This window comes from Nicotiana tabacum, chromosome 2, assembly GCF_000715075.1.
Source record: "Nicotiana tabacum cultivar K326 chromosome 2, ASM71507v2, whole genome shotgun sequence".
Classification (NCBI taxonomy): Eukaryota; Viridiplantae; Streptophyta; class Magnoliopsida; order Solanales; family Solanaceae; genus Nicotiana; species Nicotiana tabacum.
In genome coordinates, this window is record NC_134081.1 from 61,369,914 (window position 1) to 61,384,788 (window position 14,875).

The window sequence follows — 14,875 nt, forward strand, 5'->3', positions numbered from 1 at the left end:
CAATCACACCTGAGTAATTTTCCCACAATTGTCCTCTGCTTCACTTATTTCAGTCTTAATTGCTAACTTCAATTGGTGACACACACACACACACACGCATATATATATATATATATATATATATATATATATATATATATATATATAGTTTACCCACCCAACTTACACTCAAATCCCTGTTATACACCTATTGACCACGGGTTTAACATTACATGCCAAATCTTTCAAAAATGTGTCAATGACACACCACTTTTGACCAGCCTAGTTAATACTCAATATTGTGTATACACACACGCTTATTTAAATTAAAAACAAACGATTCTTTAATTAAAAATGGACCCGACCCAAGCTTAAAATAAACCCCAATTTACAAGCTTAATAAAATAAAATAGTTATGTGTCTTCCTCAACACCCCCACCCCCTAGGTTTATCCTCTTCCCCAAACCTACCTCCACACTGGCTCCTCCTCCAATATCACTTACACGCTAGCTTCCTCCAACCCACCCTCCATCCTTATTATCTTCCCAATAATTTTCAGATCCACTGGTGGTCATAAAACTTATTTCCATCACTGGAGCAGGGACGAGAACAGTGAAAACTTGACTAAAAATTGATCTGAAAAAGACACAATTAGACCCAAAATTGTACTGGAAAAAAAAAAACAATCATTCAAACAAGCTTTGATGATGGATTTTGACTCTAACTTCTTTTAATCCCAGAGATGAGAATGTCACGACCCAAACCGATGGGCTACGACAGGCACCCGGTATGTTACTCCACCGAGTACCAACATAACGTATCTTTTCATATCATGCTATCATAGGTAAATCAGACGGAAAGGTTGCCGTAGGATGACTAGAGTGAGATAAGTAGAATAAAACATGAAAGACCAACTTGGGCCTATAAGACCAAAATGATCACTCGTACACTAAACATAGGCCGATAAGGCCATACAATCTTTTACGTGCATGGCATATGTATACAAACCTCTAAGAGTAGATAAATACCATAAAGGTCGGGACATGGCCCCGCCATATTAAACATTACACGTCTGAATCATACTGACCAAATAAGCAACTCCGGAGCAAATAGAGCACACCAACACCTTCCGCTGAGTTGATAGCCTACTTGGAGGACTCTCAACCTGTCTATCGGGACCTGCGAGCATGAAACGCAGCGTTCCCAGGCAAAAAGGACGTCAGTATAAATAATGTACAGAGTATGTAAGAAATCAAAATCAGTAAATAATAGACATGAGAGAAACATGGACTAAAAGACTTGACATGTAAGTCTGAATAACTCTGTGAATCATTAATACTTATAATGTCATGCATATGCGTATAAATGTTATACCATGCATAGGTATATGCGTTCATAACCTCATCAAGCCTCTGAGGGCATCCCATCATATCATCTTGGCCAATGTGGGCAAAATCATCAACGTATACCAGCTGATCAGGTGGTGGTGCGTATATAACGGCGTAACCTTTTCCCATATCCCATATACATATATATACATATATACGCGTATATAACGCTATCTGGTCATGGGTCAATGTACATGTATAAATGAATGCAATGCATGAGAAGTATGTGAATAAAATCTTTCGGAATGTCATAAGACCATTATGTCTTTGATTAATATCATGAAATAAACTTTATCAACTTATTTATTTTCTGAGACCTATGAGCAGATGATAGAATAATAAGACACATGGGGAATCAAGAATATAGACATCCCTAGTATTTCTATGAATAGAGTCATTTATGAAAGTTGCGTATTTTGCTCGTTTCATTTGTATCATTTGGATCATGCCAAAAGGAAAGAAGGGATAGCCTTAATATTGTCACGACCCGAAATTGCCACCTTCGGATTGTGATGACGCCTAACATTTCACTTGCTAGGCAAGCCAACGTTAGAATAATATTAACCAATTTTTAAATAATCTTTAAATTATTAATAATAAAAGAAATAAATACGGAAGCAAAGTTTAAAATATAGTGAAATAACCCATAAAAATAACAGTGTCTAAATACCATCCCAGAATTAGTGTCACAAGTGCACGAGCTTCTAGAATAAATACAAATAAAGGTCTAAATAAAATAAAGTTGTCTAAAAATAAACACATAGCTACAGTAAAATAGATGGGGACTTCAGAACTGCGGACGCCATGCAGTTATACCTCAAGTCTCCTCTGGTAGCTGAAATCCGAGCAAGTCTATGGTACGCCGCTGGGACCAACTCCGAAATCTGCACAAGAAGTGCAGAGTGTAGTATCAGTACAACCGACCCCATGTACTGGTAAGTGTTGAGCCTAACCTCGACGAAGTAGTGACGAGGCTAAGGCGGTTCACTTACATTAACATGTACGCAATATTAATAATAACAACAAATAATAGAAATAAATCAGGTAACTCATTTATAATAATTGAAGCCAACTCAGCAGTCATAATCCATTATTATTTCAAACAACTTTGTTGCAGCGTGCAACCCGCTCTCACAATATATTCACATTCAATTCTGTTGAAGCGTGCAACCCGCTCTCCCAATATATTCCTTTTAATCATGTTTGTCATATATTTATTTCAATCAAGTATATATATAGACTTTTAAATAAGTCTGTTGCGGCGTACAATCTAATCCCCTAATATTGACTTTTAAATAAGTCTATTACGGCGTGCAATTCGATCCCCCAATATTAACTTTTAAATAAGTCTATTGCGGCGTGCAGTCCGATCCCCCAAATATAGATATATTTACTTTCATTTTCGTTGCGGCATGCAGCTCGTTCTCCCAATATATAACTTTAAACATCTCATAACGTATATAAAAGTTACTCCAATAAATGCAACAATTAATATAAAATTATAAGACAACAAACATACAATAATTATGATTTAATTATGAAACAAACAAAGGCAAATAGCAAATTATTATGGAAATCAGAGAGAAAATATGCAGTTTAATATTTAATATACTAAATGTCAAATAACAATTAAGGCACATAATTCAAATAGCATGTAACAATTAATGCAGAAATTCAAGAATTAATATTTGACAAAGAATAGGAGAGAAATAATTATTATAATAATTAATTCATGATTTAAAACAGTTTATGATTTTTCAAGTAAGCAGGCAAACAATTAATTTGACGATATATAGACACTCGTCACCTCGCCTATACGTCGTTCACATGCAATTCACATAAAAAATAATTTAAGGGTTCTATTCCCTCAAGTCAAGGTTAACCACGACACTTACCTCGCTTTGCAAATTCCAATCAATTACTCGACCACAACTTTTCTTTTTAAATTTATCTCCAAAAGCTTCAAATCTATTCACAAACAATTCAATATACTCAATACGAATCATAGGAATTAATTCCATATGAATTTACTAATTTTCCGGATAAAATCTAAAATTCATTAAAAATATTCGACAGTGGGACCCACGTCTCAAATCTAGAAAAAACTTACGAAATTTGAACACCCATTCCGAGACGAGTCCAACCATACAAAAAATATCCAATTCCGATATCAAATGGACCTACAAATCTTAAATTTTCGATTTTGGAAGATTTTATAAAAATCTGATTTTTATTCCATAAATTCACGGATTCATGATATAAATGAGTATGAAATTATTAAATATAATCAATATAGGATAAGGAACACTTACCCCAATATTTTTCCGTGAAAATCGCCCAAAATTCACCTTACCCGAGCTCAAAAATGGAAAAGAGTTGAAAATGGGTCGAAACCCCATTTTCAGAACTTAAGTTCTGTTTCTGGGATTTTTACCCTTCGCGAACGCGGTCAATCCTTGCGTTCGTGAAGCATAAAATCCTACTACCCGATTTTACTCTTCGCGAATGCGAGGGCTACTTCGTGAACGCGAAGCTTGCCTGGCTTGGCCTTCGCGAACGCGAAGGCAATCGTTCTGGCCAGCCCACTTCCCTTTGCGAACGCGAGGCTTCGATCGCGAACGCGAAGCTTCCCACCTCAAGCCTTCGCGAACGCGTTTTCTCTGTCGTGAACGCGAAGCACAAAATGTGTCAGCCCCAATTTGCTCTTCGCGAACGCTAGACTCTCCTTGCGAACGCGAAGAAGGAAACCAAAAGCATGTTTCTGCAGTTTCCTCAAGTCCAAAAATGATCCGTTAACCACCCAAAACCAACCCGAGCCCTTGGGGCTCCAAACCAAATATGAACCTAAGTCCTAAAACATCATACGAACTTGCTCGCGCGATCAAATCGCCAAAATAATACCAAGTACTATGAATCGGACACCAATTCAAAGGAAATTTTCAAGAAAACTTTAAAACTTATATTTTTACAATCGAACGTCTGAATTATGTCAAATCAACTCTGATTCTCACCAAATCCGGCAGACAAGTCATAAATATTATAGTGGACCTAAATCGGGCTCCGGAACCAAAATACGGACCCTAGGTCAATAAATCCAACATCAGTAATCTCTTAGAAATCATTAAGCTTTCAAACTTTTAATTTTTCATCAAAATTCCATATCTCGGGCTAGGGACCTCGGAATTCGATTCCGGGCATACGCCCAAGTCCCAAATCACGATACGAACCTACCAAAATTATCAAAACACTGATCCAGGTCCGTTTTCTTGAAATATTGACCAAAGTCAACTTAGTTGAGTTTTAAAGCTCTATTTCACCTTTTAATCCATTTTTCACATAAAAACTTTTCGAAAAATTATACAGATTGCGCATGCAAGTCGAGAAATAATAAAATGGTACTTTTTGAGGTCTTAGAACACAGAATTACTTATTAAATTTAAAGATGACATTTTGGGTCATCACATTCTCCACCTCTAAAACAAACGTTCGTCCTCGAACGGAGTTAGAAAAAGTACCTGAGCTGGAGAAAAGGTGTGAATATTTACTCTGCATGTCCGACTCGGACTCCCAGGTAGATGCCTCTACCGGATGACCTCTCCATTCCACCTGAACTGAAGGATAACTCTTAGACCTCAACTGTCGGATCTGCCGGGCTAGAATAGCCACCGGCTCCTCCTCGTAAGTCAAATCTTTGTCCAATTGGACTGAGATGAAATCTAACACATGGGACGGAACACCATGATATTTCTGGAGCATAGACAGATGGAACACCGGATGAACCGCTGATAAACTAGGTGGTAATGCAAGCCTGTAGGCTACTTCACCCACCCTTTCAAGAATTTCAAAGGGTCCGACATACCTAGGGCTCAACTTGCCCTTCTTTCCGAACCTCATTACACCTTTCATAGGTGAAACCTGGAGCAATATTCTTTCTCCAACCATGAATGCAATATCACGAACTTTACGATCTGCATAACTCTTTTGCCTAGACTGAGTTGTGCGAAGTCGATCCTGAATAATCTTGACCTTATCCAAGGCATCCTGTACCAAATCGGTACCCAACAATCGAGCCTCTCCCGGTTCAAACCAACCAACTGGTGATCAGCATCGCCTTCCATATAATGCCTCATATAGAGCCATCTGAATGCTCGATTGGTAGTTATTATTATAATCAAACTCTACAAGTGGCAAGAAATGATCCCAAAAAACTCCAAAGTCTATAACACAAGTGCGGAGCATATCTTCCAATATCTGAATAGTGCGCTCTGACTGTCCATCTGTCTGTGGATGAAATGTTGTACTCAACTCCACCCGCGTGCCTAACTCACGCTGTACAACCCTCCAGAAATGTGAGGTAAACTGCGTACCTTGATCTGAAATAATAGACACTGGCAAACCGTGAAGGCGGACAATCTCACGAATGTAAATTTCAGCTAACCTCTCTGAAGAATAGGTAACTGCCACTGGAATGAAATGTGCTGACTTGGTCAACCTGTCCACAATGACCCAAACTACGTCAAATTTTCTCTGAGTCCGTGGGAGCCCAACAACAAAATCCATAGTGATACCCTCCCACTTCCACTCAGGAATTTCTAACTTCTGAAGCGAACCACCAGGTCTCTGATACTCGTACTTAACTTGCTGACAATTCAGACAATGAGGTACATATGCAACTATATCATTTGTCATTCTCCTCCACCGATAATGTTGCTGCAAATCTTGATACATTTTGGCAGTACCTGGATGAATAGAATACCTGGAACTGTGTGCTTCTTCAAGAATTAATTCACGAAGCCCATCTACATTAGGCACACAAATACGACCCTGCATTCGCAGAACCCCATCTTCCCCCACAGCAACCTATTTGGCATCACCGTGCCACATCGTGTCCTTAAGGACAAGTAAATGAGGATCATCATACTGCCTCTCTTTGATGCACTCATATAAAGAAGACCGAGCGATTGTTCAAGCTAGAACCCGACTGGGTTCTGAAACATCTAACCTCACGAACTGATTAGCCAAAGTCTGAACTTCTGCAGCTAATGGCCTCTCACCAACCAGAATATACGCAAGACTGCCCATACTCACAGCCTTTCTACTCAAAGCATCGGCCACCATATTGGCCTTTCCGAGGTGATACAAAATGGTGATATCATAGTCTTTCAACAACTCCAACCATCTTCTCTGCCTCAAATTAAGATCCTTTTGTTTGAACAGATACTGAAGGCTACGATGATCAGTAAATACCTCACACGAGACACCGTAGAGGTAATGCCTCCAAATCTTCAGTGCATGAACAATGGCTGCCAATTCTAAGTCATGAACAGGATAATTCTTCTCGTGAACTTTCAACTGCCGCGACGCATATGCAATTACCTTGTCATCTTGCATTAATACTGCACCAAGCCCAATGTGAGATGCGTCACAATATACCGTATACGATCCTGAACCTGTGGGTAATACCAACACTGGTGTTGTAGTCAAAGCGGTCTTGAGCTTCTGAAAGCTCAACTCACACTCGTCTGACCATCTGAATGGGATACCTTTCTGGGTCAATCTAGTCAATGGGCTTGCTATAGATGAAAACCCTTCCATGAACCGACGATAATAACCTGCTAAACCTAGGAAACTCCGGATATCTGTAACTGAAGTAGGTCTAGGCCAATTATGAACAGCCTCAATCATCTTAGGATCCACCTTTATGCCTTTTGCTGATACAACATGCCCCAAAAAGGCAACTGAGTCTAACCAAAACTCACATTTTGAAAACTTGGCATATAATTGATTATTCTTCAAGGTGTGAAGCACACTTCGAAGATGTTGCTCATGTTCCTCTCGACTGCTGGAGTAAATCAAGATATCATCAATGAATACAACCAAAAAAGAATCAAAATAAGGCTTGAACACCCGATTCATCAAATCCATAAATGTTGTTGGGGCATTTTTCAACCCAAATGACATCACTAGGAATTTGTAATGCCCATATCGAGTTCGAAAAGCTATTTTAGGGACATCAGATGCCCTAATCTTCAACTGATGATAATCAAACCTCAAATCGATCTTCAAAAATACCTTGGCACCCTGAACCTGATCAAATAAATCATCAATTCTTGGCAGTGGATATTTGTTTTTGATAGTGGCTTTGTTCAACTGCCGATAATCTATACACATCCACATAGATCCATCTTTCTTCTTTACAAATAATACTGGTGCACCCCAAGGCGAGACACTGCGTCTAATGAATCCCTGATCAAGCAAGTCTTGTAACTGCTCTTTCAATTCTTTCAACTCTGGCGGGGCCATATGGTATGGTGGAATAGAAATGGGCTGAGTGCCCGGAGCCAAATCAATACAGAAGTCAATATCTCTATCGGGTGGCATCCCCGGCAAATCTGCAGGAAATACTTCTGGAAATTCACGAACAACTGGTACTGAGTCTATAGAAGGAGCATCCGCACTGGGATCGCGAATATAAGACAAATAGGCTAGACATCATTTCTCTACCATACGCCGAGCTTTCATATAAGAAATAACCCTGCTTGCAGAATGACCAGGAGTTCCTTTCCACTCTAACCAAGGTAACCCCGGTATAGCTAGGGTCACTGTCTTGGCATGACAATCCAATATAGCATGATAAGGGGACAGCCAATCCGTACCCAAGAAGATATCAAAATCTACCATATTAAGAAGTAGAAGATCCACACTGTTCTCAAGATTACCAATAGTAACCACACACGAATGATAGACATGATCTACTACAACATAGTCTCCCACCAGTGTAGATACATACACAGAAACACTCAGAGAATCAAAAGGCACAACCAAATATGAAGCAAAATACGAGGACACATAGGAATAAGTAGATCCTGGATCAAATATAACTGAAGCATCTCTATGGCAAACTGGAATAATACTTGTGATCACAGCATCAGATGACTCGGCCTCAGGCCTAGCTGGAAAAGTATAAAATTGGGGATGGGCCCCACCACTCTGAACTGCGTCTCTGGGACGGCCTCTAACTGACTGGCCTCCACCTCTAACGGTCTGACCTCCACCTCTAATGGCCTGACCGTCACCTCTAGTTGCATGACCCCTACCTCTAGCTGGCTGAGCAGACGGTGAAGCAACCGGTGCCGGTATGATGGCACGAGAATCTTGCCGAGATCTGTTACTCGCCAATCTAGGGCAATACCTCCTGATGTGACCAATGTTTCCACACTCATAACACCCATCCTGATGCCGTGGCTGTTGAAGCTAAAGCTGACCCAAATGGGCCGGATAACTGCTGTAGTAACTCTGGAGTGGTTATGTACTGATAGGAGCTGAATATGCGCTGAATACTGGCTGCCCAGAGTAAGGCATAATAGGACCATGACTCCCTGAAGCACCGGGAGATACATGAAGTGCTGAATGAAACGGTCTGGGAGGATGACCCCTACCAAAATTACCTATGCCTCCAGACGAGGCACCACTGAAACCACCGAACTGATGAGGCCTCTTATCGGACCTCTGCCCTCTCTCCTGTGCAAGAACCATCTCGATCCTCCTTGCGACATTAGCAGCCGCCTGAAAAGAAATCTCACTTCCAGTTTCCTTGGCCATATGAAATCTGATAGGGTGAGTGAGTCCCTCAATAAACCTCCTCACTCTCTCTCCCTCCATAGGTAGTAAAAGGAGAGCATGACGGGCCAAATCCACAAAACGGTACTCATACTGAGTAATAGTCATACTGCCCTGCTGTAGACGCTCAAATTGCTTGCGAAATTCCTCTCTCAGTGTGATAGGGAGGAACTTTTTAAGAAATAGCTGAGAGAATTGCTCCCATATAAGTACAGGCGATTCGACTAGTCGGGTCAATGTATAATCTCTCCACCACCTCTTGGCGGAACCCGTCATCTTAAATACAGCAAAATCAACCCCATTGGTCTCAACTATACCCATGTTCCGCAGCACCTCAAGGCAGCGTTCAAGATAATCCTGCGGGTCCTCAGAAGGTTTACCACTGAAGTGAACTGGAAAGAGCTTGGTAAACTTATCCAGTCTCAATAAGGCCTCAAAAGACATGACGGGCCTATCACCGATTTGTGTCGCAACAACTGGCTGAACTACCCCAACTGGCGGGGCTGCTGGAGCCTGATTCTGGGGAGCCATCTACTCCGGAGCGGGAGTAGTGGGAGTTTGTGCTCATCCCCCAGCCTATGAGACGGCTGGTGCCACTAGAAATGTACCATTCTGGGCCACGCCCTCCATAAGACTTACCAAATGGACTAGAGCGTCCTGAGGTACTGGAGTGGCTATGAATCCTTCCGGGACCTGAACTGGTCCAACTGGTACATTCTGAACTAGAACCTCCTTCTGAAGGTCCACCTGAGGTTCTACAACAGGTGCAGCTGCTCGAGCTCCGTACTGAGCTCTACCTCAGCCTCTAGCACGACCTCGGCCTCGACCTCTACCCCTGGCCATAGTTGCCACCGGGGGTTCTGGTCCCTGACCATCGGTAGAGGTATTACGTGTTCTCACCATCTGTGAGAGAATAAGAGTAGAATGGTTCAATCATCGATGATAGAATAAAATCGCACGACAGAATAAGAAAGAAGTGATACTGTTCCTAAACTTCACAGCCTCTGAGAGATAAGTACAGACGTCTCCGTACCGATCCTTCAGACTCTACTAAGCTTGCTCGTGACTCGTGAGACCTATGTAACCTAGTGCTCTGATACCAACTATCACGACCCGAAATTCCCACCTTCGGACCGTGATGACGCCTAACATTTCACTTGCTAGGCAAGCCAACGTTAGAATAATATTAACCAATTTTTAAACAATCTTTAAATTATTAATAATCAAAGAAACAAATGCGAAAGCAAAGTTTGAAATGTAGTGAAATAATCCATAAAAACAACGGTGTCTAAATACCATCCCAGAATTAGTGTCACAAGTGCACGAGCTTCTAGAATAAATACAAATAAAGGTCTAAATAAAATAAAGTTGTCTGGAAATAAACACACAGCTACAGTAAAATAGACGGGGACTTCAGAACTACGGACGCCATGCAGTTATACCTCAAGTCTCCTCTGGTAGCTGAAATCCGAGCAAGTCTATAGTACGCCGCTGGGACCAACTCCGAAATCTGCACAAGAAGTGCAGAGTGTAGTATCAGTACAACCGACCTATGTACTGGTAAGTGTTGAGCCTAACCTCGATGAAGTAGTGACGAGGCTAAGGCGGTTCACTTACATTAACATGTACGCAATATTAATAATAACAACAAATAATAGAAATAAATCAGGTAACTCATTTATAATAATTGAAGCCAACTCAGCAGTCATAATCCATTATTATTTCAAACAACTTTGTTGCAGCGTGCAACCCGCTCTCACAATATATTCACATTCAATTCTGTTGAAGCGTGCAACCCGCTCTCCCAATATATTCCTTTTAATCATGTTTGTCATATATTTATTTCAATCAAGTATATATATAGACTTTTAAATAAGTCTGTTGCGGCGTACAATCTGATCCCCCAATATTGACTTTTAAATAAGTCTATTGCGGCGTGCAATTCGATCCCCCAATATTAACTTTTAAATAAGTCTATTGTGGTGTGCGGTCCGATCCCCCAAATATAGATATATTTACTTTCATTTCCGTTGATGCGTGCAGCTCGTTCTCCCAATATATAACTTTAAACAGCTCATAATGTATATAAAAGTTACTCTAATAAATACCACGTCCAATGAGAAACTATTAAGCATCAAGGCACACAATATTTATAATTTAATTATAAAACAAACAAAGGTAAATAGCAAATTATTATGGAAATCAGAGAGAAAGTATGCAGTTTAATATTTAATATGCTAAATGTCAAATAACAATTAAGGCACATAATTCAAATAGCATGTAACAATTAATGCAGAAATTCAAGAATTAATATTTGACAAAGAATAGGAGAGAAACAATTATTATAATAATTAATTCATGATTTAAAATAATTTATAATTTTTTAAGTAAGCAGACAATAATTAATTTGACGACATATAGACACTCTTCACCTCGTCTATATGTCGTTCACATGCAATTCACATAACAAATAATTTAAGGGTTCTATTCCCTCAAGTCAAGGTTAACCACGACACTTACCTCGCTTTGCAAATTTCAATCAATTACTCGACCACAACTTTTCTTTTTAAATTTATCTCCAAAAGCTTCAAATCTATTCACAAACAATTTAATATACTCAATACGAATCATAGGAATTAATTCCATATGAATTTACTAATTTTTCGGATAAAATTCGAAATTCATTAAAAATATTCGGCAGTGGGACCCACATCTCAAACCTAAAAAAAAACTTATGAAATCCGAACACCCATTCCGAGACGAGTCCAACCATACAAAAATTATCCAATTCCGATATCAAATGGACCTACAAATCTTAATTTTTTGTTTTTGGAAGAATTTATAAAAATCTGATTTGTCTTCCATAAATTTAGGGATTCATGATATAAATGAGTATGAAATCATTAAATATAATCAATATAGGATAAGGAACACTTACCCCAATATTTTTCGTGAAAATCGCCCAAAATTCGCCTTACCCGAGCTCAAAAATGGAAAAGAGTTGAAAATGGGTCGAAACCCCATTTCCAGAACTTAAGTTCTGTTTCTGGGATTTTTACCCTTCGCGAATGCGGTCAGTGCCTTGCGTTCGCGAAGCACAAAATCCTACTACCCAATTTTACTCTTCGCGAACGCGAAGCTTGCCTGGCTTGGCCTTCGCGAACGCGAAGGCAATTGTCCTGGCCAGCCCATTTCCCTTCGCGAACGCGAAGCTTCCCACCTCAAGCCTTCGCGAACGCGTTTTCTCTGTCGCGAACACGAAGCACAAAATGTGCCAGCCCCAATTTGCTCTTCGCGAATGCGAGACTCTCCTCGCGAACGCGAAGAATGAAACCAGAAGCAAGTTTCTGCAGTTTCCTCAAGTCCAAAAATGATCTGTTAACCACCCGAAATTAACCCCAACCCTCGGGGCTCCAAACCAAACATGCACCCAAGTCCCAAAATATCATACGAACTTGCTCGCGTGATCAAATCGCCAAAATAACACCAAGAACTACGAATCGGACACCAATTCAAAGGAAATTTTTAAGAAAACTTTAAAACTTATATTTTTACAACCGGACGTCCGAATCACGTCAAATCAATTCCGATTCTCACCAAATTCGACAGACAAGTCATAAATATTATAGTGGACCTATACCGGGCTCCGAAACTAAAATACAGACCCAAGGTCAATAAATCTAACATCAGTAATTTCTTAGAAATTATTAAGCTTTCAAGCTTTTAACTTTTCATCAAAATTCCATATCTCGGGTTAGGGACCTCGGAATTCAATTCCGGGCATACGCCCAAGTCCTAAATCATGATACGGGCCTACCGGAATTACCAAAATATTGATCTGGGCCCGTTTGCTCAAAATATTGATCAAAGTCAACTCAATTGAGTTTAAAAGCTCTATTTCACCTTTTAATCCATTTTTCGCATAAAAACTTTCCGGAAAATTGTACGGACTGTGCATGCAAGTCGAGGAATGATACATGGTTCTTTTCAAGGTCTTAGAACACAGAATTACTTATTAAATTTAAATATGACATCTTGGGTCATCACAAATATACTTGAGCCGGTTCTCTTAATAATCTCTCTAATACACGTCTTTGCGAAAAACACATAACGCCGGATCGAAGTAGGAAAAAATCCTTATGATATTCTTGATATCATAGCACATTATTTCTTATCCGACTAATATTCACTTCATACTCTTCATCATCAAACAATTTCTTTCGTCCTTCTTCTGTCATGTATTCCCAAAATTCCTCCAAGTTCATTACCAATAATGAAACCAAGACAAAGGAAATTATCCAAAGACAACTTATGTGTTATTCCTCCAACGTGTAAACAAGGCAATTTAGGTGTTATGACTCATCATACACCTTGGTGCCACCAAGTTACATGACTTTAAGAGTCATTAACTTGGGCATCAATCCTGCTGCCACGTGAGGTTCTTTAATTTATCCAAAGATTTTAATTAATCTCCCAATAAAAATTATTAATTACCCAATTATCCACATAATTAAGAATTATCTTAAATTACTTTAAAATGCTACTCACTTTTAACATACTTTATATACCTTACTATTATGGATATGTGGTACCTTGTATGGCACTAGTCCATAAATACGGGGTATTATAGCTTGGACTGTATTTTATCCCAAATTGTCAAACTTCGGCGAAACTCATTTTCTTCGATTCGCTTACCCTCTCATCTTCACGAATTTACTTATCACTTATTTAAAATAGCACAATACTTATAATCTCAAAACTAATCTCATTCTCGAGCTTACATCGATTAACTTACGACGAAATTTCAACGTACGAAAATACGGGATGTAACATCTCATTTACGAAACCATGGGGTGTAACAGAGAACTCCTCCGACGCTTGAGAAAATCAGGCCGACAATTACTAAAAAAACTATTGTTTCACCTAGAATCGGTGATTCTATTAGGTTGATTTTGAATCTATTCTCACCAACCCGATTCAGGATGATTTGGATTTACGAGTCAAGAAATCGAGATAATGGGTTTCTTAACCATTGCTGGGTTTTCTTCGATTTCTTCTCTGGCTTTTTTTTGTTTTCTTTTCAGGTGATTTCTTAACCATTGTTGTTGCTTATTTCTTTATGTTCCTGACAATGAAGATGATGATAGAAAAAAATAAAGGAAAATAAACTAGATATGTGGCGCTAAAATGAGGTTTCAGATACATTTTTCTATTATTCACTCGCCTGCTTTTGGTGTAAAACACGCGTTGTCGCTCCAAAATGCACACACAAGTATACGTGGTCGTACAAATAATAAAATAATAAGTCGAGTATCAAACCCAGACTTGTATTAACTACCCCCTAAATTCACTAAGATTGTTATTCAGTCGAACCAATCCGAGTTCAAAAGTATTATTATACTAAACAATAATTCTAACTAGTAACTAAATTATCAAGCAGCAAATGATTGTTGTGTATTCAGTAGAAACAAATATTCCAGGGTTGTGATCGATTTACTAATCCTATTGTGTCGTAGTTAACTCTCCCTTTCATATAATTCACTCATGGTTGCTAATTAATCGAACAATTGCTCTTGTAGCCTTCTCCCGAAGTACTACTCGCCTATTCAAAATAAATCAATCTATCAATCTATTAAGAATGCATTAAGATTATGATATTTAATTAAGTACGGTGACTAAGTATATTCCTATCCTAACCACAAATCCCCCCTCCCCTCCCCCCAGAGTTAAGATTATGCTCTCGTAAATTCTTCTCTAATCTAAACATGGCTTCCCTAAGCATAGCATAGATAGTAAATAGAACCTAACTACTAGCCAGACAATTAAGAAATTAATCACAAAATTAAAGAAATAACCATATATTAGTGAATTATAATTAAGGTTAAATC